The sequence below is a fragment of the Scyliorhinus canicula genome, chromosome 2, assembly GCF_902713615.1.
Source record: "Scyliorhinus canicula chromosome 2, sScyCan1.1, whole genome shotgun sequence".
NCBI lineage: Eukaryota > Metazoa > Chordata > Chondrichthyes > Carcharhiniformes > Scyliorhinidae > Scyliorhinus > Scyliorhinus canicula.
The window spans coordinates 285,798,554-285,826,102 of record NC_052147.1 but is presented as its reverse complement, the minus strand read 5'-3'; the positions used below and the strand labels follow the sequence as shown (position 1 = coordinate 285,826,102).

At 50.5% G+C, this 27,549-nt stretch overlaps 1 long non-coding RNA gene across 1 annotated transcript in view; it reads right to left on the bottom strand.

The window, feature by feature from the left end:
* LOC119962228 overlaps positions 1 to 27,549 on the bottom strand; it is a 110,289-nt gene that overhangs the window by 46,661 nt on the left and 36,079 nt on the right. Inside the window, exon 2 of the long non-coding RNA XR_005459831.1 lies at positions 2,702 to 2,740. This is a non-coding gene — a long non-coding RNA (uncharacterized LOC119962228). The remainder of the gene's footprint in view (positions 1 to 2,701; positions 2,741 to 27,549) is intronic.

The following is a 27,549-nucleotide window of genomic DNA, read 5'->3' as shown; positions in this document are numbered from 1 at the left end:
GTTCTTTGTTCTTTGATTAAGAAGCATGTCGGCCACCTCTGACACAGGAGACCAACTCAACGTGGAGCTCCTCCGGAGGTACCAGTTTCAAGTCAGACAGCCACGGCACCAATATTAAAAAGGGCGTTACCCCCTGGGGGACCCTTACAGAGATGTGGGAGATCGAGGATTCGGACTCCGAGATACAGACCAGGCATCGGAGTTTCTGACGGAGCAGCCGCGGGCGATGAGGCACAGATCGCTTCGCTCCACCCTCCTCCGATGAGTGAGAGATGTTATAACCCGCACTACCCTATGGTGGGGTGGGGGGGGGGGGGGGGGGGGGGGGGGGGACCAATTAGCTTCCCTGTGAGCCTGTGGTGGAATATGAGCTTCCTCACTGAGCGGTGGGACCCATCAGCGGAGTTAATGTTTTCGTCATAAAAGGCGGCCCAGAGGAGTTCTGAGCATGTGTCGTCCCGGCTGCGACATGGAGTATTCGATGTAAATAGTTTACTTTGCAATAAACCAGCTTTCCTCACGCCTCTCAATGGATACAATGTGCCCAGTGAAGTTGAAAACCCTCCAGAGCCTGAAATAAAATCAAAGCCTCAACCCTCCCTAACTCTATTACCTCCTTCTCCCCCTCTCCTCCTCTCCCCCTCTACCCTCTCCTTGTCTCCCTCTCCTCCTCTCCCTCCTACCCCCTCCCCCTCCTCTCCCCTCTCCCCCTCTCCTCCCCTCCACTCCCCCCTCTCCCCCTATCCTCCCCTCCTCCTCTCCCCCTCCCCTCTCTCCCGTTCCTCACTGTTTAGAGAACAGATTCCCTCTCTCCACAATGCAGCTGCCCCACAGGAGGAGCAGGTTAGCTTTAAACGGTGAGGGCCACTCACAGCATTGACCAATGCCGACCAATACATCCAGTTCATCAGAGCATGATTTACAGTGGGTTCGATGCTAAAATATGGCAGAATAAAGCTGCCGTGTTGCCCGCCTTGTTAACGACTAATATGCTTTCCAATTTAGCCCCCATTGATCTTAGTGGTTGGGTGGGGGGGGGTGGTGCATGGGGGTGTCAGCGTGGCTGGCACATTCCAAATCCTCACCAGAGTCTTCATCAGAGATTTCACTCCTCACTTGCCAACTCTGGGATGTTGGGACATCACCCTGGGTTCCGGATTTTGGTGAGTGGCCTTTGCTTGTTGTCCAGGCTGAGACTGGAGATGATAGAATGTGACGCCTTCCCTAACGAGTGTCTGAGCGGCGTAACAAACTGTGCCTGAGTTGGAACGTAGAACAGGAATCTGTGAGTTCTGGAAAGGGAAAACACTGACAGATGGGGCAATGGGGCCACGGAGAGCACAGAGCGAGTAAGGCAGGAAACAGGAGGTAGATTTTGGTTTAACAGGATAACTCAAACCAAACAGCAGCTTCTTTTTCATCGCTTAAAGGTGGCTTTTGGACGAATGAGGAACTCGGGGGGGCGGGGGGGGGGGGGGGGGGGGGGGGCGGAGATCTGGTTTTAATTAGAATAAATCTCTGTAATCTAATGACAAACTTACAAACTCAGAGTTGTTCCAGCACACAAGGAGATCGCTCGGCCCATCAAGTTCATGTCTGCAATGCAGCAGGCAAATCATTCCCACCAACTCGTCACTGGAAAAATTCTCCAGGGTGTGTGCACCGCTGGGAAGAAGACATTGTTTATTGCCCAGTCCCAGGTACAATCAAAGGCCTCCACGAAAATGCCTCCCCCTCTGCCACTCGCCCCTCCCCCCCCCCCCCCCCCCCCCCCAGGGGAGAGTGACCCGGGGGGGAGGGGTAGTTGGGGGAGCAGAGATGTTAAAGAGTGCAGAAGGTGACAACCCCAGGAAAGGCGGGATCTCACTGTGCCGTTTGAAAATTTGAATTCAATTTAGGTGGGGTTACTGGGTTATGGGGATGGGGTGGAGGTGACGCCTTAAGTGGGGTGCTCTTTCCAAGGGCCGGAGAAGACTCGGAGGACGGAATGGCCTCCCTCTGTACTGTAAATTCTAGGATAAAACATCTCAAAAGAAGTTGGTTTTTGTGAAGCTGATCGTGATGCTGTCGATTGTCTTCACAACCGGTTTCCCTGATGTCTTTTCAGGATGGAAACCTGCGCTCCTTGCCCGGGATGAACTGACATTGATTGCAGTCTCTCAGCATTGCTGGCCACTTCCACCTCTCCAGCGACTCAGTGCATCAAATTCAGCGGCAATTCAAGAAGGTGGTTCTCTCCCACCTTGTCAGGGTCATAACTGTTGGTAATAACCAGTGACACCCACATCCCAAGGAGCAACATAAAATAACCTCAGCAATTACCTCTGTATTTCACAAACATATTTAACCCAAAGTGGGGCACAATGAAGAGACACATTCATCAGATGAGCCACGCACGGTCAAGTTCATTCACATTGGGAGATGTAGACTTTGGAAGGCTTTCTGCGTCAAGACACACGCGATGCAGACAAAGCAGATGTTTCCGTCTGCTTTCATAGCTTGTCAAATTGGAAAATAAAACATGAAAATTCAGTTTTGAAAAATTGTTGGGACATTTGGAAGCATCTGTGCTCTATTTTGGACCCCCCCCCCCCAAAGGACACAGCACTGAGATAACATCCAGGAATCTCATGACAATCGATTGTTGCTCATCATCTCCCATCATTCCAATACTGACACATAAATCCTTGAGGCAACTCACCAGTTCATAGTTCACCGGAGGCACACACAAGGTCGTGACCTGCAAAAGGAAAGGGAGACGTAAGGTGAGCTGGATAATGAACATACATCTTAAACTCCCAATCTCCTGATCAATAGTCCCGCCCCGGTCAATTCTCCTTTCAGCCTCTCCTGAGCCCCCTAATCTCTCCCGAGTTCCTTGTTCCAGATCCTCAGGGAGTTGAAACTCGGGCTTATCGAAATGTCTGAACTGACATCACCACAACAGATGAACTGGTCACCTCTCATTTGCAGTTTGCGGCGTGTTGTTGTAGCTTCCATATTGCAGTCGTGACTGTATCTCAAAAGCGGCTTTGTTTGCTGTAAAGCACTTTGAGACCACCTCAGGACGTGATAGGTGCTGCAGAAAGACTAGTTTTTTTCTTTAAGTAAAGAGTGATCTTGAATATTGCTGAAGAAGATAGCTATGTTGCTGAAGCATTTCATCTTGCCCCATCAAGAGAAACAAAGGAATGACAAATTTCAAACAATCACAACAACTTATACTACAAGTGAGAGCATAGGAACAGGAGGCCATTCAGCCCATCGAGCCTGATCAATCATTCAATACGTCCATGGCTAATTGGACACTTCAATCAATGCCTTTTATACCCTAACCCTTTATATTATTCTTAATCAGAAATCTATCGATCTCTGCTTTAAACAGACACAAAACTCAGCTTCCACAGCCCTCTGCAGAGAATTCCAAAGTTTCACAACCCTCCGTGTAAAGAAAGTTCTCTTCATCTATCTCCTAAGTGACTTCTTCCTTATTTTGAAATTGTGCCCCCTGGTTCTAGACTTCCCGACCAAGGGAAAAATACCTTCTCGGTTCCTTAAGTATTTTGTAGGTTTCAATGAGATTGCTTCTCATTCCTGAAACTCTCGAGCACACAGGCCCCGTTTGTCAAATCTCTCGTCATAAGTCACTCCCGCCATCCCTGGAAGAAGTCTGGTGAACCTTCGTTCCACTCGCTCTCCGCCAATAATAACCTTTCTGAGGCAAGGGGACCAAATCTGCTGACAGAGCTCCAGGCGCGGTCTAGCCAAGCTCCTATACAATTGAAGCGAGACGTCACTACTCCTGTACTCAAATCCTCTTGTGATGTCGGCCAACATTCCATTAGCCTTCCCAACAGCCCGCTGCACCTTCGTGTTAGTCTTCAGTGACGTATGGACAAGGACCCAGGTCCCTTTGTACATCGACACTTTCTAATTTATTACCATTTAGGAAATAATCTGTTCCTTCCACCAAAATGGATGACTTCACATTTTTCCATGTTATATTCCATCTGCCATGTTCTTGCCCACTCTCTGGGTGGGATTCTCCGACACCCCCGCCGGGTCGGATAATCCCCGGGGGGGGGGGGGGGGGGGGGGGGGGGGGTGAATCCTGCCCCGCCGCTCCGATGCCGGCTGCCGTATTCTCCGGCGCCGATTTTCGGGTGGGGACCACGCCACACTGGTCGGGGGCCATTGGCAGTGGCCAACCCCCCCCCACGGCAATTCTCCGGGCCCCGACATGCCGAGCATCCGCCCGTTTTTGACCAGTCCCACCGGCGTGGATTGGACATGGTTCCACATGGCGGGAACTGGCAGGTAAGTTGGCTGGTGCGGTCCTCGGGGGGGGGGGGGGGGGGGGGCACCGACCTGCAGGCGGGCCTGTGCCTTGGGGACACTTCTTCCTTGCCTAGCTTAGTATCACCCTCACAGCCACATCCCTGCCTAGCTTAGTATCTTCCTCACCGCACACATCCCTGTCTAGCTTAGTATCTTCCTCACAGTATCTTCCGCCGGGTTGGAGAATCCCCAGGGGGCGGCGTGAATTCCGCCGCTTCAATGTCGGCTGCCATATTCGCCGGCGGCAGTTTTTGGGAAGGGGCGGGGTTTATGCCACGCCGGGCCCCCGGTAATTCACCGGGCCGTGATGGGCCAAGTGGCCGTCAGTTCCTGGCCAGTCCCGCCGGTGTGAAATGGACATGGTCCCACATGGCGGGACCTGGCTGGTAGGCCGCCTAGCGGAGTCCTCAGGGGGCGCGGGGGGATCAGGCCCCGGGCCGGGCCCCACGGTGGCCTGGCCCGCGATTGGGGCCCACCGATCTGCGGGCGGGATTGTGCCGTGGGTGCATTCCTTCCTTCCGTGCCGGCCTCTGTATGGCTCTGCCATGGCCGAAGTGGAGAAGAACCCCCCTGCGCATACGCAGGAACATGCCGGCCAGTCTGCGCATACACAGGAACATGCCGGCCGGTCTGCGCATACGCAGGAACATGCCGGCCGGTCTGCGCATACGCAGGAACATGCCGGCCGGTCTGCGCATACGCAGGAACATTCCGGCCGGTCTGCGCATACGCAGGAACATGCCGGCCGGTCTGCGCATGCGCGGAACCATGCCGGTGGTTCTGCGCCAACCCCTCTGGCGCCGGCTTAGTCCCCAGAAGTGCGGAGGATTCCGCAGCTCCCGGTTGGGCCGACGCCGGATTGGTGTGCGCCCTTCATGGCACCGGCACCGGACCATCGCGCCAATTGCAGGAGAATCCCGCCCAGTAATGATTGATTCCAGAAACTTCCCCACCACGGAGATAAAGCTAACCGGTCTATAGTTTCGCACTTTTTCCTCTCTCTCTTTTTGAATAGGAGCGTCACATTAGAGTGTTTCCAATCCACCGGAACCTTTCCAGAATCCAGGGAATTCTGAAATTTCATAACCAATGCATTCGCACTCTCTGCTGCCACCACCTTTAATACCCTCGGGTGCAGGACATCAGATCCTGCAGACTTATCTGCCTTTAATCCCATTAATGTATTCAATACCATTCCCAAATAATGGCTATTGCACCAAGTTCCTCTGCGTCAACTGTAGTTTTTGGAAATGTTTACTGTCTTGTGCCATGAAGATAGAGGCAAAATACTGGTATGTGCCTCCACCATTTCTTGTATTGCCGATTATTACCTCACTAATATCGTCCTCTAAAGAGCCAACATTTACTTTAGCTATTCTCTTTATATACTTATTGAAGCTTTTGGTATCAGTGTTGATGTTTTCTGCTAGTTTCCTTTCGTAGTTCATTTGCTTTTGATTTTATTTTTACTAGCCTTTTGCTGAACCTTAAACTTCTCCCAAACCTCCAGCTTACCACGAGCTTTTGCAATATGGTATGTCCTAGTTTTTGCCTGTATGCCCTCCTTGACTTCCTTGTTTGGCCGTGGAATGTTTTTCTCCCTTTTACATTTCCTCTTTCTCTCAGGAATATACTTTAAGTGACTCAAAAAATGAAAATCGCTTATTATCACGAGTAGGCTTCAAATGAAGTTACTGTGAAAAGCCCCTAGTCGCCACATTCCGGCGCCTGTTCGGGGGAGGCTGGTACAGGAATTGAACCGTGCTGCTGGCCTGCCTTGGTCAGCTTTCAAAGCCAGCGATTTAGCCCTGTGCTAAACCAGCCCCTGCTGAAGAAGTATTTAATATCTCCCTAAACATTGGCCATTATTCCTCAACTGTCCTCCCCTCAATTATCTGTCCCCAGTCTACTTGGGCCATAAGACCATAAGACATAGGAGCAGAATTAGGCCACTCGGCCCATCGAGTCTGCTCTGCCATTCAATCATTGCTGATATTTTCTCATCCCCATTCTCCTGCCTTCTCCCCATAACCCCTGATCCCCTTATTGATCAAGAACCTATCTATCTCTGTCTTAAAGACACTCAGTGATTTGGCCTCCGCAGCCTTCTGTGGTAAAGAGTTCCACAGATTCACCACCCTCTGGCTGAAGAAATTCCTCCCCATCTCTGTTTTAAAGGATCGTCCCTTTAGTCTGAGATTGTGTCCTCTGCTTCTAGTTTTTCCTCCAAGTGGAAACATCCTCTCCACATCCACTCTATCCAGGCCTCGCAGTATCCTGTAAGTTTCAATAAGATCCCCCCTCATCCTTCTAAACTCCAACAAGTACAGACCCAGAGTCCTCAAACGTTCCTCTTATGACAAATTCTTCATTCCAGGGATCTTTCTTGTGAACCTCCTCTGGACCCTTTCCAAGGCCAGCACATCCTTCCTTAGATACGGGGCCCAAAACTGCTCACAATACTCCAAATGGGGTCTGATCAGAGCCTTATACAGCCTCAGAAGTACACCCCTGGTCTTGTATTCTAGCCCTCTCGACATGAATGCAAACATTGCATTTGCCTTCCTAATTGCTGACTGAACCTGCACGTTAACCTTAAGAGAACCGTGAACAAGGACTCCCAAGTCCCTTTGTGCTTCTGCTTTCCAAAGCATTTCCCCATTTAGAAAATCGACTATGCCTAAATTCGTCCTTCCAAAGTGCGTAACCTGACACTTTTCCACATTTTATTTCCAACTCGTTTCCCAGACCTGTATAATTACCTCTGCCCAACGCTAAAATTCTAGTATGGCACTGTGTCCTCTCTCGCTCAATCTGAATTTCAAATTCTTGCATGTTGTGATCACTCTTTCCAAGAGGATCCTGAACCACAAGACTATTTATGAACCCTTCTTCATTAAAGAACCAACTCCCTGATTAGCTCCATAATATATTGCTCTGAGAAGCAATCCCTCATGCACTCTCTGAAATCCCCCTTGGGGCTACCCTTGCCAATGTGGTTAATGCAGTCAATATGCATCTTAAAATCCCCCATGATTACCGTTGTGCCGTCTCACAAGCCCTCATTGTTTCTTGGTTTATTCTATGCCCAAATTTGGAAGTATTGCTCAGGGGTCTGTAAATTACCCCGACCAAGGAGTTTTTTTCCCTTGTTTGTTATTTCCACCCAGATCAATTCAGCATTTTGGCCCTTAATGCCAATATCATTTCAAGAATAATCTCAAGAACAATACAGCACAGGAACAGGCCCTTCAGCCCTCCCCGCTTGCGCCAATAAAACAACTCCAGTAAAGCAACTCCACCTCCAGTTCCATCCTGTCTATCCTTTCGGAATACTGAGTATCCTTGGACATTCAACTCCCATGTTTCCGTGATCCCCACCAAATCATACCCATTTGTCTCTGTGCTGTCGGCTCATTGACATTATTCCGAAAATCCCGTTCATTGGTGCAAGGTTTTTAAATATGTCCGACTTATTTATCTTTCCCTTGCAGGATTTTCTTGTGCACCACATATGTCACACATTCTGACCTTTATTAATCTCTGACAACACACAGCCTCATTCCCAACTTTCATCCCCACAGTCTCCTCACATTTTGATATTTTACATTTCCTTTCCCCTCCGTAGTGGTGAGACTGACCCCTGCCTCTTCATCCTATTAACTTCGACCTTCTTTGAGGAAGTGACAAAGTTAATTGATGAGGGAAGGGCTGTAGATGTCACATACATGGACTTCAGTAAGACGTTTGATAAAGTTTCCCATGGCAGGTTGATGGAAAAAGTGAAGTTGTATGGGGTTCAGGGTGTACTAGCTAGATGGATAAAGAACTGGCTGGGCAACAGGAGACAGAGAGTAGTGGTGGAAGGGAGTGTCTCAAAATGGAGAAAGGTGACTAGTGGTGTTCCACAGGGATCCGTGCTCGGTTGTGTTTGTGATATACATAAATGACCTGGAGGAAGGTATAGGTGGTCTGATGAGCAAGTTTGCAGATGATACTAAGATTGGTGGAGTTGCAGATAGCGAGGAGGACTGTCAGAGAATACAGCAAAATATAGATAGATTGGAGAGGTGGGCAGAGAAATGGCAGATGGAGTTCAATCCAGGCAAATGCGAGGTGATGCATTTTGGAAGATCTAATTCAAGAGCGGACTATACGGTCAATGGAAGAGTCCTGGGGAAAATTGATGTACAGAGAGATCTGGGAGTTCAGGTCCATTGTACCCTGAAGGTGGCAACGCAGGTCGATAGAGTGGTCAAGAAGGCATACAGCATGCTTGCCTTCATTGGACGGGGTATTGAGTACAAGAGTCAGCAGGTCATGTTACAGTTGTATATGACTTTGGTTAGGCCACATTTGGAATACTGTGGGCAGTTCTGGTCGCCACATTACCAGAAGGATGTGGATGCCTTAGAGAGGGTGCAGAGGAGGTTCACCAGGATGTTGCCTGGTATGGAGGGTGCTAGCTATGAAGAAAGGTTGAGTAGATTAGGATTGTTTTCGTTGGAAAGACGGAGGTTGAGGGGGGACCTGATTGAGGTCTACAAAATTATGAGAGGTATGGACAGGGTGGATAGCAACAAACTTTTTCCAAGAGTGGGGGTGTCAGTTACAAGGGGTCACGATTTCAAGGTGAGAGGGGGAAAGTTTAAGGGAGATGTGCGTGGAAAGTTTTTTACGCAGAGGGTGGTGGGTACCTGGAACGCTTTGCCAGCGGAGGTGGTAGAGGCGGGTACAATCATTTAAGAGGCATCTAGACGTGTATATGAATGGGCAGGAACAGAGGGAAGTAGATCCTTGGAAAATAGGCGAGAGGTTTAGATAAAGGATCTGGATCGGCGCAGGCTGGGAGGGCCGAAGGGCCTGTTCCTGGGCTGTAATTTTCTTTGTTCTTTGTTCTCCTCACACACAAACCTGCTGCTTTGGTTCCCATTAGCTTAGTGGCTTTGTTGCAGTGTTGATATAAGCCTACTTGTGACAATAATAAAGACTATTATTATTGTATTCCTTGTAGCTTTACACCCCAACTCCTCATTTTCTAGTTTAAAGTCCTGGTGACCACCCCTATTTATCCTTTCTGCTAGAACACTAGTCCCAGATCGGTTCAGGTGGAGACCGTCCCAAAGGTACTGCTCCCTCCTGTCCCAATACTGATGCCAATGCTCCATGAAATGGAATCCCTCTTTCCTGCACCATTCCTTTAGCCACGTGCTTACTGCGCTAATTTTCTCGTCCCTATGCCAATTTCCACGTGGCTCAGGTAGTAATCCGGAGATTATAACCCTTGAAGACCTGGGCCGGGATTCTCCCCTACCCGGGGTGGGGAGTCCCGGTGTACCGGAGTGGCGAGAACCACTCCTGCGTTGGGCCTCCCCAAAGGTGCGGAATTCTCCACAGCTTTAGGGGCTAGGCCCGCGCCGGAGTCCCACTCCGCCGACCGGCGCCAACGGCCTTTGGCGCCCCGCCAACCAGCGTCGGGGCTGGCCGAAAGGCCTTCGTCCGCGCATGCACCGGAGCGTCAGCGGCCGTTGACGTCACCCCGGCGCATGCGCGGTGGACGGGGTCTCTTCGGCCTCCTCCATGGTGGAGGCCATGGTGGCGGCGGCGGAAAAAAAAGAGTGCCCCCACGGCACAGGCCCCCCCGCCGATCGGTGGGCCACGATCGCGGGCCAGGCCACCGTGGGGGCACTCCCCAGGGGTCAGATCGGCCCACACTCCCCTCAGGACCCCGGGGCCCACTCGCACCGCCTGCTCCCGCCGGCGCCAGAGGCGGTTTAAACCACGTCGGCAGGAGAGGCCTGACAGCAGCGGGACTTCGGCCCATCGCGGGCCGGAGAATCGACACTGGGGGGCCCGCCAACCGGCACAGCGTGATTCCCGCCCCCGCCGATTCCCAGGTGGCAGAGAATTCCGGCCATGGCGGCAGCGGGATTTACTCCGGCCCCGGGCGATTCTCCGACCCTGTGGGGGGTTGGAGAATTCCGCCAATGTTCGTTAATTTTGTTCCTAGTTCCTGATAATCCCTAAACGGGTCCTATTTCCTCGTCTTGCCTCTGTTGTTTGTCCCAATGTGGACCACAATGACTGGATCCTCCCTCTCCCGCTCCAATGTCCTTTCAAGCCAGTTAGAGATGTCGGCTGTGATCCTCCGAGCTTCCGCGGCGAAATTGTGCCCGACGTGGGGGTGGGGGCGGAGAATGGGGCAGGAGACCGCGATTGGGTCTGACGCCGGGACGCGAACCTCTGGCAAACGGAGATACGGCGTCAGTTGCACGTTGCGGTGCCCGACGTGGGGCGGGGGCCGTTGAAAGGGGCCATCGCGGCGATTCTCCGCAGTCGACCGGCCGAGATCCCGCCGGCGTGGTTCACGTATGGTTCCACACGGCGGGAGCTCGGCGTCGCGGCTGGGGTGGCCATACTGGTGGGGGGCGGGGGGGGGGGGGGGTCTGTCTCCGGGGGGGGTGGGGGGAGGGCACCACGACCGCCAGGTCCGCGATCGGGAGCCACCAATCGGCGGGCGCGCGTGTTCTGTGGGGGGGGGGAGCTACCTTCTTCCACACCGGCCCACTGCGTGGGGGTCCGCCATAGCGCGCGGGGCCGGCGCGGAAGCGGCCACCGCACGCAGGCGTGGACGGGCGGCCGCGTATCGGCAGCCGGAGCCGCGTGGAGCACTCCAGAGCCATGCTGGCTCCCTGTGGGCAGCGGAATCGCTGGGCCAAGAGACCCGTTGATGCCGGCGTGAAACACCCCGGTGATTACGCCGGCGTCAACATTTAGCCGCCGTTTGGAGGAATCCTGGCCGTCCTGTTAGAGACGATGAATGACTTCAAATGGAACATGGATAGGCACTGGACTACTCTACAAAGAGCTACCACAAACCTGATGGGTTGAATGGCCTCCTTCTGTGCCGTAATGACCCTATGATGTGATCAGTTTCATAAGAACTGTGCTGGGAGACTAAAGGTTTCAGCTGCAGTTGCTTCATCCAAGGTCTCCGTGTCAGCAGGAGTTCAATGCTAGCTCACTCACCTCTGAGTCATTGTCCCACATCCAGCTCTTCAAAACCTCAACTCATTGAAACATTAACAAGGCAATGGTGTCAAACCTCTCTGTTCTCAGACCCAGGAGAAGTTAATGTCCCAGTCCTATTCTTGCTTGATCACAGAATGATGGTGCTTCAGGATCACAGGAAAACTCAGGATATTCTTGATGCTGCTGGTTCCCCTGTCTCTCCAGGAAGCACTGGCCCTCCATGCAGTACAACCTTAGTAATCAAGAACCTATCTGTCTCTGTCTTAAAGACACTCAGTGATTTGGCCTCCACAGCCTTCTGCGGCAAAGAGTTCCACAGATTCACCACCCTCTGGCTGAAGAAACTCCTCCTCATCTCTGTTTCAAAGGATCGTCCCTTTAGTCTGAGATTGTGCCCTCTGGTTCTAGATTTTCCTACAAGTGGAAACATCCTCTCCACGTCCACTCTATCCAGGCCTCGCAGTATCCTGTAAGTTTCAATAAGATCCCCTCTCATCCTTCTAAACTCCAACAAGTACAGACCCAGAATCCTCAACCATTCCTCATACGACAAGCTCTTCATTCCAGGGATCATTCTTGTGAGAGGCTCACAAGACCCTTTCTGGAGTAGGGGGTGGCGAGCTGCCTTCTTGAGCCCCTGCAGTCCATGTGGCGTAGGCACACCCACAGTGCTGTTGGGAAGGGCTCCAAAAGAACTTGATTGGCTGAAAAGCTTTGGGGTGGCCTGAGGTTACAAAAGGCGCCATATAAATGCAAGTTATTTATTTTTCAGCCTCCTTTTGTGATGTGTGAACCAAAGCAACAAGTGCATGGTGCTTCGCTCGGACATCCAAAACCATTCACAGAATCATAGAATTTACAGTGGCAGAGGAGGCCATTCGGCCCATCGAGTCTGCATCAGCTCTTGGAAAGAGCACCCTACCCAAGCCCACATCTCCACCCTATCCCTGTAACCCAATAACCCCACCTAACCTTTTTTGGACACTAAGGACCAATTGATCATGGTCAATCCACCTAACCTGCCCGTCTTTGGACTGTGGGAGGAAACCGGAGCACCCGGAGGAAACCCACGCACACACGGGGAGAACGTGCAGACTCCGCACAGACAGTGACCCAGCGGGGAATCGAACCCGGGACCCTGGTGCCGTGAAGCAACTGTGCTAACCACTGTGCTACCGTGATGCCCTATCACTGAGACTGCCGCACTGGCTGAGACTTATTAACTCATCATTGAAGGGCAATGAAAGTAGCGAGATTAATAGCGGGTTAATCCGACTCTTTATCGCATGTGCCTGTGTACGCAGACTGTGACATGCTCAGACGCACTTGGCCTGTGAGCTTTCTGACGATACAGCCAAAATACTTTTTAATTAACAAACAAATATAACCTTTTTTCCTTCTGAGCCACTCACCCAGCTAAGTAATGGTCAAAACCCGACCATAAAAGGCGAGACAACACAAGAAAATAGTTTCTGGAGGTACTGGGAGAGCAGCCATGTCTTATGTAAATGTTTGCAGCATATTTTTGAGCTCACTCTCTTGATTTAGTGAAGGCTGTGAGGGCGAGTTTGGCACTGTTTTTCGGTGCAAGTTAAGTACATTGTCTGTTTCTGAAGGCTGCCCAGCGCAACATAACACACTCTGCGGCTCGATGCAACCTGTAACTTGGCAAGGGGTGGAATGGTCGGCCCATTCCAGCACTAAGTCCCATAGTGGGCGGCGGGAGGATAGGGGGTTCTTCCCGCAGGACGTGGCGTGCAAACGTGCCGAATCGTGCAATGTTCTGCCAGTTAATCATGTAGCCGCGAGGTTCACGTCGCATCTCCTGGCGGTGAGGCAGGAGGTCACCTCGCTATAGTCCAGGACCCACCCCCCTTGCAGAGTTACCCTTTGCCAGACACCCACTCCCCACCCCCTGGACCCTGCCTCCCGACCTTCACCCTTCCTGCCTGGGTGCACATTCTATCTGCTGCACGAGGCGTAGAGCAATATGGTGAAGGCAGAGTCTAGCGGCAGGAACGTGAAAGGAATCTCCCGCTTTGGGTGCACGCCACATTTGCAGATTGTGAAACAGAACGGTCTGATTTCCCGCTGGCCGGGTAGCGCAAGCTTCCAGTCCGTAACACCGTTAATGAGCACGCATGACATGCAAATTCTGATCCCGACGATCCCAAGTGGGAAATGCGACCCACCATCAACCTGCCATGACCCTGTCCTGAACCTTCCATGACCCCACCTTGAACCTGCCATGACCCCACCCTGAACCTGCCATGACCCCGCCCTGAACCTGCCATAACCCCGCCTTGAACCCACTATGATCCGACCCTGAACCTGCCATGACCCCGCCCTGAACCTGCCATGACCCCGTCCTGAACCTGCCATGACCCCGCCCTGAACCTGCCATGACCCCGTCCTGAACCCACTATGACCCCACCTTGAACCTGCCATGGCCCTGCCCTGAACCTGCCATGACCCCGCCCTGAACCTGCCATGACCCCGCCCTGAACCTGCCATGACCCCGCCCTGAACCTGCCATGACCCCGTCCTGAACCTGACATGACCCCGTCCTGAACCTGCCATGACCCCGTCCTGAACCCACTATGACCCCGCAATGAACCTGCCGTGACCCCGCCCTGAACCTGCCATGACCCCGTCCTGAACCCGCAATGAACCTGCCGTGACCCCGCCCTGAACCTGCCGTGCCCCCTCCCTGACCCCGCAGTGAACCTACCATGACCCTTCACTGACCCCACCCTGACCCCGCTGTTAAAGTGCTGAGCGGACCTTCTTTTCCCGCCAGTGGATTTTTATCGCCTCGATTCCCAGTGTTGCCGAGACCGGAAACCGGGGAAGTTCTGTCCATCCATAGGTTTTTCACTGTTCACCACCACAGTCACCTCTTCAAAATATTCAATCAGATTCATCTCTCTGGAAGCTTGTGATTCCCAACTGAAAGAAGTCACTGTCGTGTTTCTCTGAAATGGCTCTAAGTTAAATGTAAGCCTTGATAATGAGAGCAGGTTGGGTATCTGAACTACTATCGAGTCACAGAGATCTACAGAACAGGAAAGGCCCTTCAGCCCATCGCATCTGAGCTAGTCAAAAACAACCACCTAATTATCCTAATCCCATTTTCCAGCACTTGACCCAGAGCCGTGCCTGCCCTGGCATCGCAAGTCCACATCTCAATACTTCTTGAATATTATGAGGGTCTCTGCCCCCACCCCCCTTTCAAGCAGCAAGTTCCAGACTCCCACCACCCTCTGGGTGAAAGGTTTTCCCTCACATCCCCTCGAAACCTCCTGCCCCTCACCGTAAATCTCTGCCCCCTGGTTATTGACCTCTCCCCCAAGGGTAAGGTTTCTTCCTGTCTACTCTATCTATGCCCCTCAGAATGTTATCCATCTCAATCCTGTCCCCCCTCAGACTCCTCTGCTCCAAGGAAAACAGCCCCAGTCTTTCCAATCTCTCTTCATAACTAACACTCTCCAGCCCAGGCAACATCCTGGTAAATCCCCTCTGCTCCCTTTCCAGCGCTATCACATCCCTCCTATAATGTGGATTCCAGAACTGCCCACAATACTCTAACTGTGGTCTAACCAACATTCTATACAGTTCCAGCATAACCTCCCTGCTCTTAAACTCTATTCCTCGGCTAATAAAGGCAAGTCTACCACAGGCCTTCTTCACCACTGTATCCACCTGCTCTGCTACCTTAAGGGACGGGTGTACCTGCCCACCAAGGTCCCTCTAATCCTCGGGGCTTCCCAGGGCCCTGCCGTTTATCCTGTATTCCCTTTGCCTTGTTTGCCCGGCCCAAGTGAATCACCTCACACTTATCCCGATTGAATTCCATTGGCCACTGATCAGCCCATCTGACCAGCCCGTCTATATCCTCCTGTAATGGAAGGCTATCCTCCTCACTATTCACCACCCCACAAATTTTCGTATCATCTACGAACGTACTGATCCACCCTCAAACACTCATGTCAAAATCATTGCTATAAACCACAAACTACATCCCTGTGGGATCTTTAGAATTTTTCAGACCAAAATAGACCATTCAGCCCATCTGGCCTGTGCTAGCGTTTTTGCTGCACCTGAGGCTCCTCCCACACTATCCACAAAAATTTTTTTTTCCCCTCTTGTGATCGATCTCCTTGAATCCCCACTATTCACCTGGTTGTGGGAGTGAGTTCCAACCAACTCACCACTCTATCTTCTGGAGAGCAGCGGGCAGTGGGCATCATACCTGAGGGTTCGAAGCTTCACCCCCCCTCCTGTACCCCACTGAGATCAGCTGATGCCACACAGAGCCTGCATCAAACCATTGACCCATCACCAACTCAAATCTTCCAATGCACCTGAAGAGGCCTCAGTACATTAACCTTTCTTTCTCACTTGTTTTATTGGCACCACCCTGCTCATTTCTCCCCCCCCCCCCCACGCCTTGTTCCCGCTGAGCCCCAAACTCCCCCATTCAACTCGCTCTTTCACCTCTCCACATTCACAGTACAGTGAAACCAAAACTCGACCCAACATATTCTGAACAAACTCATTCCTCTATCAGACCACAGAACTGTGGGAATGAGACCTTCCCCTGGGGCCCTGCCCTGTGGGACTGGGTCCTTCCCCTGGGGTCCTGCCCTGTGGGACTGGGTCCTTCCCCCAGGGTCCTGCCCTGTGGGACTGGGGCCTCCCCCTGGGGCCCTGCCCTGTGGGACTGGGTCCTTCCCCTGCGGTCCTGCCCTGTGGGACTGGGTCCTTCCCCCAGGGTCCTGCCCTGTGGGACTGGGTCCTTCCCCTGGGGTCCCACCCTGTGGGATTGGGCCCTTCCTCTGGGGTCCTGCCCTGTGAGACTGGGTCCTTCCCCCGGGGTCCTGCCCTGTGGAATTGGGTCCTTCCCCTGGGTTCCTGCCCTGTGGGATTGGGTCCTTCCCCTGGGTTCCTGCCCTGTGGGATTGGGTCCTTCCCCTGGGGTCCTGCCCTGTGGGATTGGGCCCTTCCCCTGGGTTCCTGCCCTGTGGGATTGGGCCCTTCCCCCGGGGTCCTGCCCTGTGGGATTGGGCCCTTCCCCCCATGGTCCTGCCCTATGGGATTGGGTCCTTCCCCTGGGTTCCTGCCCTGTGGGATTGGGCCCTTCCCCTGGGTTCCTGCCCTGTGGGATTGGGCCCTTCCCCTGGGTTCCTGCCCTGTGGGATTGGGCCCTTTCCCTAGTCTCCTGCACTGTGGGACTGGACCCTTCCCCCGGGGTCCTGCCCTGTGGGCCTGGACCCTTACCCTGGTCTACTGCAAAGAAATCCACGTAGACAATTTCAAATCTCCCCTTGCCCAACAGAGGTGAGAGAAATGCGGGTTGGCAGACAAGAAGAAGTATCACAGAAGCAATGCCTGAAGAAACAGCAGAAATAAATCTCCAATAATAATAATAATAATCTTTATTGTCACAAGTAGGCTTACACTAAAACTGCAATGAAGTTACTGTGAAAGTCCCTGGTCGCCACCTTCCGGCGCCTGTTCGGTTCACTGAGGGAGAATTCAGAATGTCCAATTCACCTAACAGCACATCTTTCACAGGTCACTGAAAGGGGCAACACAGGTGGAGAAGGTAGTCAAGAAGACATACGGCATGCTTGCCTTCATTGGCCGGGGCGTTGAGTATAAAAATTGGCAAGTCATGTTGCAGCTGTCTAGAACCTTAATTTGGCCACACTTGGAGTATAGTGTTCAATTCTGGTCACCACACTACCACACTCCGAGCTCCCTCGCTGACCATCTTGAAATTGTGACACGTCATCATTGACTTACCAACTGGTGGAAACAGAATATCCTTCTTTACCCTGTCAAAATTGTTCAGAATTTTGGACACCTCAATAAGGTCGCCTCTTAATCATAAGAACATAAGAACTAGGAGCAGGAGTCGGCCATCTGGCCCCTCGTGCCTGCTCCGCCGTTCAATGAGATCATGGCTGATCTTTTGTGGACTCAGCTCCACTTTCCGGCCCGAACACCACAACCCTTAATCCCTTTATTCTGCAAAAAACTATCTATCTTTACCTTAAAAACATGTAATGAAGGAGCCTCAACTGCTTCACTGGGCAAGGAATTCCATAGATTCACAACCCTTTGGGTAAAGAAGTTCCTCCTAAACTCAGCCCAAAATCTACTTCCCCTTATTTTGAGGCTATGTCCCCTAGTTCTGCTGTCACCCACCAGTGGAAACAACCTGCCCGCATCTATCCTATCTATTCCCTTCATAATTGTATATGTTTCTATAAGATCCCCCCTCATCCTTCTAAATTCCAACGAGTACAGTCCCAGTCTACTCAGCCTCTCCTCATAATCCAACCCCTTCAGATCTGGGATTAACCTAGTGAATCTCCTCTGCACTCCCTCCAGTGCCAGTACGTCCTTTCTCAGGTAAGGAGACCCAAACTGAACACAATACTCCAGGTGTGGCCTCACTAACACCTTATACAATTGCAACATAACCTCCCTAGTCTTAAACTCCATCCCTCTAGCAATGAAGGACAAAATTCCATTTGCCTTCTTAATCACCTGCTGCACCTGTAAACCAATGTTTTGCAACTCATGCACCAGCACACCCAGGTCTCTCTGCACAGCAGCGTGTTTTAATATTTTATCATTTAAATAATAATCCCTTTTGCTGTTATTCCCACCAAAATGGATAACCTCACATTTGTCAACATTGTATTCCATCTGCCAGACCCTAGCCCATTCACTTAATCTACCCAAATCCCTCTGCAGACTTCCGGTATCAAAGAACAAAGATCAAAGAAAATTACAGCACAGGAACAGGCCCTTCGGCCCTCCCAGCCTGCGCCGATCCAGATCCTTTATCTAAACCTGTCTCCTATTTTCCAGGTCCTATTTCCCTCTGTTCCCGCCCGTTCATATACACGTCTAGATGCCTCTTAAATGATGCTATCGTGCCCTCCTCTACCACCTCCGCTGGTAAAGCGTTCCAGGCACCCACCACCCTCTGTGTAAAAAAAAACTTACCACGCACATCTCCCTTAAACTTTCCCCCTCTCACCTTGAAATCGTGACCCCTTGTAACTGACACCCCAACTCTTGGGAAAAGCTTGTTGCTATCCACCCTGTCCATACCTCTCATAATTTTGTAGACCTCAATCAGGTCCCCCCTCAACCTCCGTCTTTCCACTGAAAACAATCCTAATCTACTCAACCTTTCTTCATAGCTAGCCCCCTCCATACCAGGCAACATCCTGGTGAACCTCCTCTGCACCCTCTCCAAAGCATCCACATCCTTCTGGTAATGTGGCAACCAGAACTGCACGCAGTATTCCAAATGTGGCCTAACCAAAGTCCGATACAACTGTAACATGACCTGCCAACTCTTGTACTCAATACCCCGTCCGATGAAGGCAAGCATGCTGTATGCCTTCTTGACCACTCTATCAACCTGCGTTGCCACCTTCAGGGTACAATGGACCTGAACTCCCAGATCTCTCTGTACATCAATTTTCCCCAGGACTCTTCCATTGACCATATAGTCCGCTCTTGAATTTGATCTTCCAAAATGCATCACCTCGCATTTGCCTGGATTGAACTCCATCTGCCATTTCTCTGCACAACCCTCCAATCTATCTATATTTTGCTCTGACAGTCCTCCTCGCTATCTGCAACTCCACCAATCTCTGCCAATCCTCTGCACTTTTTGCTTTACCACTCATCTTAGGGTCATCTGCAAACTTAGACACATTGCCCTTGGTCCCCAACTCCAAATCAGGGGCAGTATGTTCGTGCAGTGGTTAGCACTGCTGCCTCATGGCGCTGAGGTCCCAGGTTCAATCCCAGCTCTGGATGTTTGCATGTGGAGTTTGCACATTCTCCCCCTGTCTGCGTGGGCCTCATCCCCACAACCCAATGATATGCAGGGTAGGTGGATTGGCCATGCTAAATTGCCCCTTAATTGGAAAGAATAAATTGGGTACTCCAAATTTCTTTTTAAAAATTAGTTTAATCGTCTTTGCTACAAGGAGAACAAGGGCAATTTCTACAACCTTTCCTTGTATCTAAAATTCCTCATTCCTGGTATCATTCCAGAAAATCTCCTTTGCACTCTCTCCACATCCCTCCTTAAATATGGTGCCCAGAACTGAACACAATACTCCAAATATGGTCTGACCAATGATTGCAGAGGTGTAGCATCACTTCCTTCCTTTTATACTCTACGCCTCTATTTAATAATAATCATTAATAATAATCTTCACATGTCACAAGTGGTTAGCACTGTTGCTTCACAGCGCCAGGGTCCCAGGTTCGATTCCCGTCTTGGGTCACTGTCTGTGCGGAGTCTGCACGTTCTCCCCATGTCTGTGTGGGTTTCCTCCGGGTGCTCCGGTTTCCTCCCACAAGTCCCGAAAGACGTGTTGTTAGGTGAATTGGACATTCTGAATTCTCCCTCTGTGTGCCCGAACAGGCGCCGGAATGTGGCGACTAGGGGCTTTTCACAGTAAGTTCATTGCAGTGTTAATGTAAGTCTACTTGTGACACAAATAAAGATTATTATTATTACTATTATTAAGAAGGCTGACATTAACACTGCAATGAAGTGACTGTGAATATTTCACATTTCCAGTACTGAGGGAGTGCTGCACTGTCGGAGGGTCAGTACTGAGGGAGTGCTGCACTGTCGGAGGGTCAGTACTGAGGGAGTGCCGCACTGTCAGAGGGTCAGTACTGAGGGAGTGCCGCACTGTCAGAGGGTCAGTACTGAGGGAGTGCTGCACTGTCAGAGGGTCAGTACTGAGGGAGTGCTGCACTGTCAGAGGGTCAGTACTGAGGGAGTGCCGCTCTGTCAGAGGGTCAGTACTGAGGGAGTGCCGCACTGTCAGAGGGTCAGTGCTGAGGGAGTGCCGCACTGTCAGAGGGTCAGTACTGAGGGAGTGCTGCACTGTCAGAGGGTCAGTACTGAGGGAGTGCCGCACTGTCAGAGGGTCAGTACTGAGGGAGTGCTGCACTGTCAGAGGGTCAGTGCTGAGGGAGTGCTGCACTGTCGGAGGGTCAGTACTGAGGGCGTGCTGCACCGTCAGAGGGTCAGTACTGAGGGAGTGCTGCACCGTCAGAGGGTCAGTACTGAGGGAGTGCTGCATTGTCAGAGGGTCAGTACTGAGGGAGTGCCGCACTGTCAGAGGGTCAGTACTGAGGGAGAGCTGCACTGTCAGAGGGTCAGTACTGAGGGAGTGCTGCACTGTCAGAGGGTCAGTATGGAGGGAGTGCTGCACTGTCAGAGGGTCAGTACTGAGGGAGAGCTGCACTGTCAGAGGGTCAGTCCTGAGGGAGTGCCGCCCTGTCAGAGGGTCAGTACTGAGGGAGTGCTGCACTGTCAGAGGGTCAGTACTGAGGGAGTGCCGCACTGTCAGAGGATCAGTACTGAGGGAGTGCCGCCCTGTCAGAGTGTCAGTACTGAGGCTGTTTAGCACAGGGCTAAATTGCTGGCTTTGAAAGCAGACCAAGGCAGACCAACAGCACGGTTCAATTCCTGTATCAGCCTCCCTGAACAGGTGCCGTAATGTGGCGACTAGGGGCTTTTCACAGTAACTTCATTTGAAGCCTACTTGTGACAATAAGCGATTTTCATTGCGTTCATTCATTATTTTGCACATTGTCCCAGTCACCCTCTTTCAAGAAGACATTGAAACAAGGCTCCTATTTCCCACTCAGATAAATATAAAGGTTCCCATGGAACTATTTAGAAGTAGAAAACAAGAGTTCTCACCCGGACAATATAGATCCTACAGGCAGCATCGCTGATAGAGACGATCTGTCCACCAGCATAACTGTTTTGGGGAACTTGCTCTATGCACATTAGCTGCAGGATCTCCAACTGCGGCAAACAACCCAATTGGCTGTCAATGTTTTGGGACACCTGCTGCAGTAAAAGGCGCCATATTAATGTAAGTGGTCTGCCCCCCTCTCTCAGTCCGTTAATGTGTCCTGTGGGGGAGGCATCAATGCGAGGATGTCTGGAGCTATGGCCAATCTGCCTAGCCGTCTCCACCAGGCAACAGGATCCTATCAGCTCCAAGTTGTTGGTGTGATATGTTGACGGCTCGCTCTGTGGAGGTGAAGAATGTGATTTGACGTTTCAAAGACATGATCAGGGCCATATCAGCAGACAGGGGAAAGTTACAAACCAATTTGGAACACAACATTCAATATTTGGATAGACCTGACTCAGAAATATACACTGATCGACCGCACAGGATCAAGCTTAACACATGCAACTGACCTTGAAAAAAACTGAAATCCATCCAGTAAAATGACATTGATTTGAGTGAGGGTTACATCGGTGTCACCCAATGATAATGCGACACATTCAATCATCATTTTCCATATGTGTCGACATATATGTCATAAAATAGCCCCACAGGTCACCATTGATCCATGCGGATTTTCCCCATTCTACTCCCAGGACAGGTACGGCACGGGGTTAGATACAGAGTAAAGCTCCCTCGACACTGTCTCCATCAAACACTCCCAGGACAGGTACAGCACGGGGTTAGATACAGAGTAAAGCTCCCTCTACACTGTCCCCATCAAACACTCCCAGGACAGGTACAGCACGGGGTTAGATACAGAGTAAAGCTCCCTCTGCACTGTCCCCCATCAAACACTCCCAGGACAGGTACAGGGCACGGGGTTAGATACAGAGTAAAGCTCCCTCTACACTGTCCCCATCAAACACTCCCAGGACAGGTACAGCACGGGGTTAGATACAGAGTAAAGCTCCCTCTACACTGTCCCCATCAAACACTCCCAGGACAGGTACAGCACGAGGTTAGATACAGAGTAAAGCTCCCTCTACTTTGTCCCCATCAAACACTCCCAGGACAGGTACAGCACGGGGGTAGATGCAGAGTAAAGCTCCCTCTACACTGTCCCCATCAAACACTCCCAGGACAGGTACAGCACAGGGTTAGATACAGAGTAAAGCTCCCTCTACACTGTCCCCATCAAACACTCCCAGGACAGGTACAGCACGGGGTTAGATACAGAGTAAAGCTCCCTCGGCACTGTCCCCATCAAACACTCCCAGGACATGTACAGGGCACGGGGTTAGATACAGAGTAAAGCTCCCCCTACACCAGGGGTGGGCAAACTTTTCCGTGCAAGGGCCACATTCAGAAATTCACAATTTTAAAGGGCCGCATAGTATATTAAGTAAAATAATTACTTCACCCGGTTATGATTCTGGGCGCCTCATATAGAACATAGAACAGTACAGCACAGAACAGGCCCTTCGGCCCTCGACGTTGTGCCGAGCAATGATCACCCTACTCAAGTCAATGTATCCACCCTATACCAGTAAGTAACCCAACAGCCCCCCCCATTAACCTTAAAAAAAACATTTTTTTAAAAAAACAATTTTAAAAAAAATTTTTTTTTTTTTTTTTAATGACTTGGTGGGCCGCATAAATACATTTGACGGGCCGCATGCGGCCCGCGGGCCATAGTTTTCCCACCCCTGCTCTACACTGTCCCCATCAAACACTCCCAGGACAGATACAGCACGGGGTTAGATACAGAGTAAAGCTCCCTCTACACTGTCCCCATCAAACACTCCCAGGACAGGTACAGCACGGGGTTAGATACAGAGTAAAGCTCCATCTACACTGTCCCCATCAAACACTCCCAGGACAGGTACAGCACGGGGTTAGATACAGAGTAAAGCTCCATCTACACTGTCCCCATCAAACACTCCCAGGACAGGTACAGCATGGGGTTAGATACAGAGTAAAGCTCCCTCTACACTGTCCCCATCAAACACTCCCAGGACAGGTACAGAACGGGGTTAGATACAGAGTAAAGCTCCCTCTACACTGTCCCCATCAAACACTCCCAGGACAGGTACAGCACGGGGTTAGATACAGAGTAAAGCTCCCTCTACACTGTCCCCATCAAACACTCCCAGGACAGGTACAGCACGGGGTTAGATACAGAGTAAAGCTCCCTCTACACTGTCCCCATCAAACACTCCCAGGACAGGTACAGCACGGGACTGGGTACAGAGTAAAGCTCCCTCTACACTGTCTCCATCAAACACTCCCAGGACAGGTACAGCACGGGGTTAGATACAGAGTAAAGCTCCCTCTACACTGTCCCCATCAAACACTCCCAGGACAGGTACAGCACGGGGCTGGGTACAGAGTGAAGCTCTGCCTACACTGGACAGTCAACCTTCAGAAGAAATGAATTGAAAAGGAAACAGAAACTCAGAGGATACTTGCAGTCAAAACAGACAGGTCAAATGTCAGGGAGCAGAATGTGTTTCCGTGTACTTGACCTTTGATGAACTTCACCTTCGGGCTATGATCTGGAACTTCACTGGGTTCCATTGCATCATGCACCAGTCCATACAGAATGACATGTCAGGCCTGAGTAATAGCCAGAATAATGTTGCCACCCACCCCCCCTCCCATCCCCCCATCCGTCCCCCCAGCCATCCCCACAGCCGTCCCCACCATCACAGTATTCTTCTGAAGCTCCTGCTTTGTGTCAACATTCAATAAGTCTGCCCCTATTATAAACTGTCAGTGCTGTGCTCTACATTTCTCCTGCTTCATTTATCCCAACAACATATCCTTCTCTTCCTTTCTTCCTCATGGGTACATTCAGCTTCCCCTTCAATGTATCTCTGCTCCATTCACCTCATCCACTTCCTGTGGGAGCGCGTTCCACATTCACACCACTCCCGGGATGAAGAAGTTTCCTCGGAATTCCCTCTGTATTCATTACTGAATATCTTGCATCTACCGCCTCTCGTCCTGGCTTCCCGCACAAATGAAAACACCTTCTGTGTGTCTACATTCTAAACTCCTTCTAAAATCCAAATGACCTCCACCAGGTCACCCTTCAGTCTTCTCTTTTCCAAAGGGAAGAGACTCTGCTTGTTCAATCTCCGCTTGAATATAACCGATCAGTTCTGGTCTCATTTAATTATTGTTTTTCACTTTCTCTGGGACTTTATCTATATCCTTTTTTATAACATGGGGAACAGCTTACATTATTCTAAGTGTGGTTGATCCAGGTTTCTTTGCAACTTTAACCTCGAGTGGAGATCTCACCAGGGTCTGGCAGTGTCCGGCTCAGACACAAAGCTAACGTGTAACTCTCCAGTTGCACAGACCAGTTTTCTCTCCAAATATTGAGTCTCTTAGAGAAAACAAAATTGAGCGGATACCATGTGGCGAGGGACTGGTTAATACTTCTACAGTAAATGGAAATCTGTTCAAATGACGGCGTGAACCTCGTGACGTCAGCGGCGAGGGCTGGGGAAAACCGGGAAACGCCGGAGAGAATCACGTTTCCCGATTCCCGCAGGACTTTCCGCACGTGCCGCTGACCTCACGCACAGTTAGTGCGAGCTCAAAATCGCCCCCGTGACCTCTCAGCTTCCCAATTCTGTCTCACCGGACGTTAACCCAAGTGCTTTGTTTTTTTTTGTGGTCTGTGGGGAGACGGTCATGTACTGGTCACGTCACTGGACTGGTAATCCAGCGGCCCAGAGTAATGTCCCGGGGACATGGGTTCAAATCCCACCATGGCAACTGGAGGAATTTAAATTCGATTAATAAAATCTGGAATTGAAAGGTAGTGACCGAGATTTCACTAACAACGTGTTAATGGATTGGTGTCAGCCCTGAATTGCTGGGAAAGAGAATGCTGTCAAAAGGCTATTTAACCAGATGGAATAGTCACTGGATGTTCTCACACTTCCACTGGGCAATGATCAGGGTCAGAAACCTCGGTTTGCCAAGGAGCACTGAGTTCAATGGACAGATAAACATCGGGAAGTGGGTGGATAGAAAGAATGTATAGATGATTCCGATTCCCTGTCCCACGGTGGAATTGCACTTATAGCAAAACCCGGGACAGAGAGAAAGCTTGAAGGCCAGAGAGGCAACTAAATGGTGAGGGTAAAATTGGTGGATTTACCATTCAGAAGACAAGCAGAGAATCCCAGGCAAGGGCAGAATGAGGGGAAGTCAGGGATGGAGAGAAAATGAAGGAGAAACGAGGGGCGGATTAAAAGGTGGGTCAGTTCTGACACAACTCCTTGCAGCCAGCTACAACTCATCATTGGTGATGTTGTCAGAAGCTCTCCCACCACAGGTTCAGTGCAAGGAGGAGTGAGAGGAGAGTGTTACATATTGAAGCTACTAAAAGATTGAGGTATGGTGTAAACTCACCAGAAACAGGCATGGTCCACAGATATATCAGACTGCCCTGGCGAAGATTCTGCCTCGCACTGATCTCAGGATCACAACTTTTCACCAGACACGGGTTGGAAAGAGCCTCACATTATATATTTCCATTTGACTCTGACAGGAGCAGAAGTTCATACTCCTGATCGGAGTTGCGAATCCACTGAGATGTAAACACTGGGCAGGCACTGCAAGCTCTCTCTGCCTTATCTTAACTACATGCCCTGAAGGGCTTGGTTGGCATACTTCACATTCCTTCTGTTATGTTTGCTGAAACGTGCCCAAGATATTTCTGCTTACATCTGTACTTTGTACAATGTTATTGACTTTAATAAATTATAATAAATACCACTCACCAATGAATAAAAATGGACCTGCAAAAATTTACAGAACTTAAGTAGATCAAACCCCAAAGAACAGAATCCTAACGAATCAAACCCATTCCCATTCACTCCCAATGTACACAATCCCAATGGATCAAATCCCTTCCCATTCACTCCCAATGTACACAATCCCAATGGATCAAATCCCTTCCCATTCACTCCCATTGTTCACAATCCTAACGAATCAAACCCCTTCCCATTCACTCCCAATGTTCACAATCCCAATGGATCAAACCCCTTCCCATTCATTCCCATTGTTCACAATCCTAATGGATCAAACCCCTTCCCATTCACTCCCATTGTTCACAATCCTAACGAATCAAACCCATTCCCATTCACTCCCAATGTACACAATCCCAATGGATCAAACCCCTTCCCATTCATTCCCATTGTTCACAATCCTAATGGATCAAATCCCTTCCCATTCACTCCCAATGTACACAATCCCAATGGATCAAACCCCTTCCCATTCACTCCCATTGTTCACAATCCTAATGGATCGAATCCCTTCCCATCCACTCCCATTGTTCACAATGTTAATGGATCAAATCCCTTCCCATTCACTCCCATTGTTCACAATGCTAATGGATCAAACCCCTACACATTCACTCCCAATGTACACAATCCCAATGGATCAAACCCATTCCCATTACTCCCAATGTACACAATCCCAATGGATCAAACCCCTTCCCATTCACTCCCATTGTTCACAATGCTAATGGATCAAACCCCTTCCCATTCACTCCCATTGTTCACAATGCTAATGGATCAAACCCCTTCCCATTCACTCCCATTGTTCACAATCCTAATGGATCAAACCCCTTCCCATTCACTCCCATTGTTCACAATCCCAATGGATCAAACTCCTTCCCATTCACTCCCATTGTACACTATCCCAATGGATCAAACTCCTTCCCATTCACTCCCATTGTACACAATCCTAATGGATCAAACCCCTTCCCATTCACTCCCATTGTACACAATCCCAATCGGACAAACCTATTCTCATTCACTCCCAATGTGCACAATCCCAATGGATCAAACTCCTTCCCATTCACTCCCATTGTAAACAATTATAATGGATAAAACCACTTCCCATTCATTCCCATTGTACACAATCCCAATGGATCAAACCCCTTCCCATTCACTCCCATTATACACAATCCCAATGGATCAAACCACTTCCCATTCATTCCCACTGTACACAATCCTAATGGACAAAACCCCTTCCTATTCACTCCCATTGTACACAATCCCAAAAGACAAACCCCTTCCCATTCACTCCCATTGTACACAATCCCAATGAACAAACCCCTTCCCATTCACTCCCATTGTACACAATCCCAATGGATCAAACCCCTTCCCATTCACTCCCATTGTAAACAATCCCAATCGGACAAACCCCTTCCCATTCACTCCCATTGTACACAATTCCAATCGGACAAACCCCTTCCCATTCATTCCCATTGTACACAATCTCACTGGACAAACCCCTTCCCATTCACTCCCGTTGTACACAATCCCAATCGAACAAACGCCTT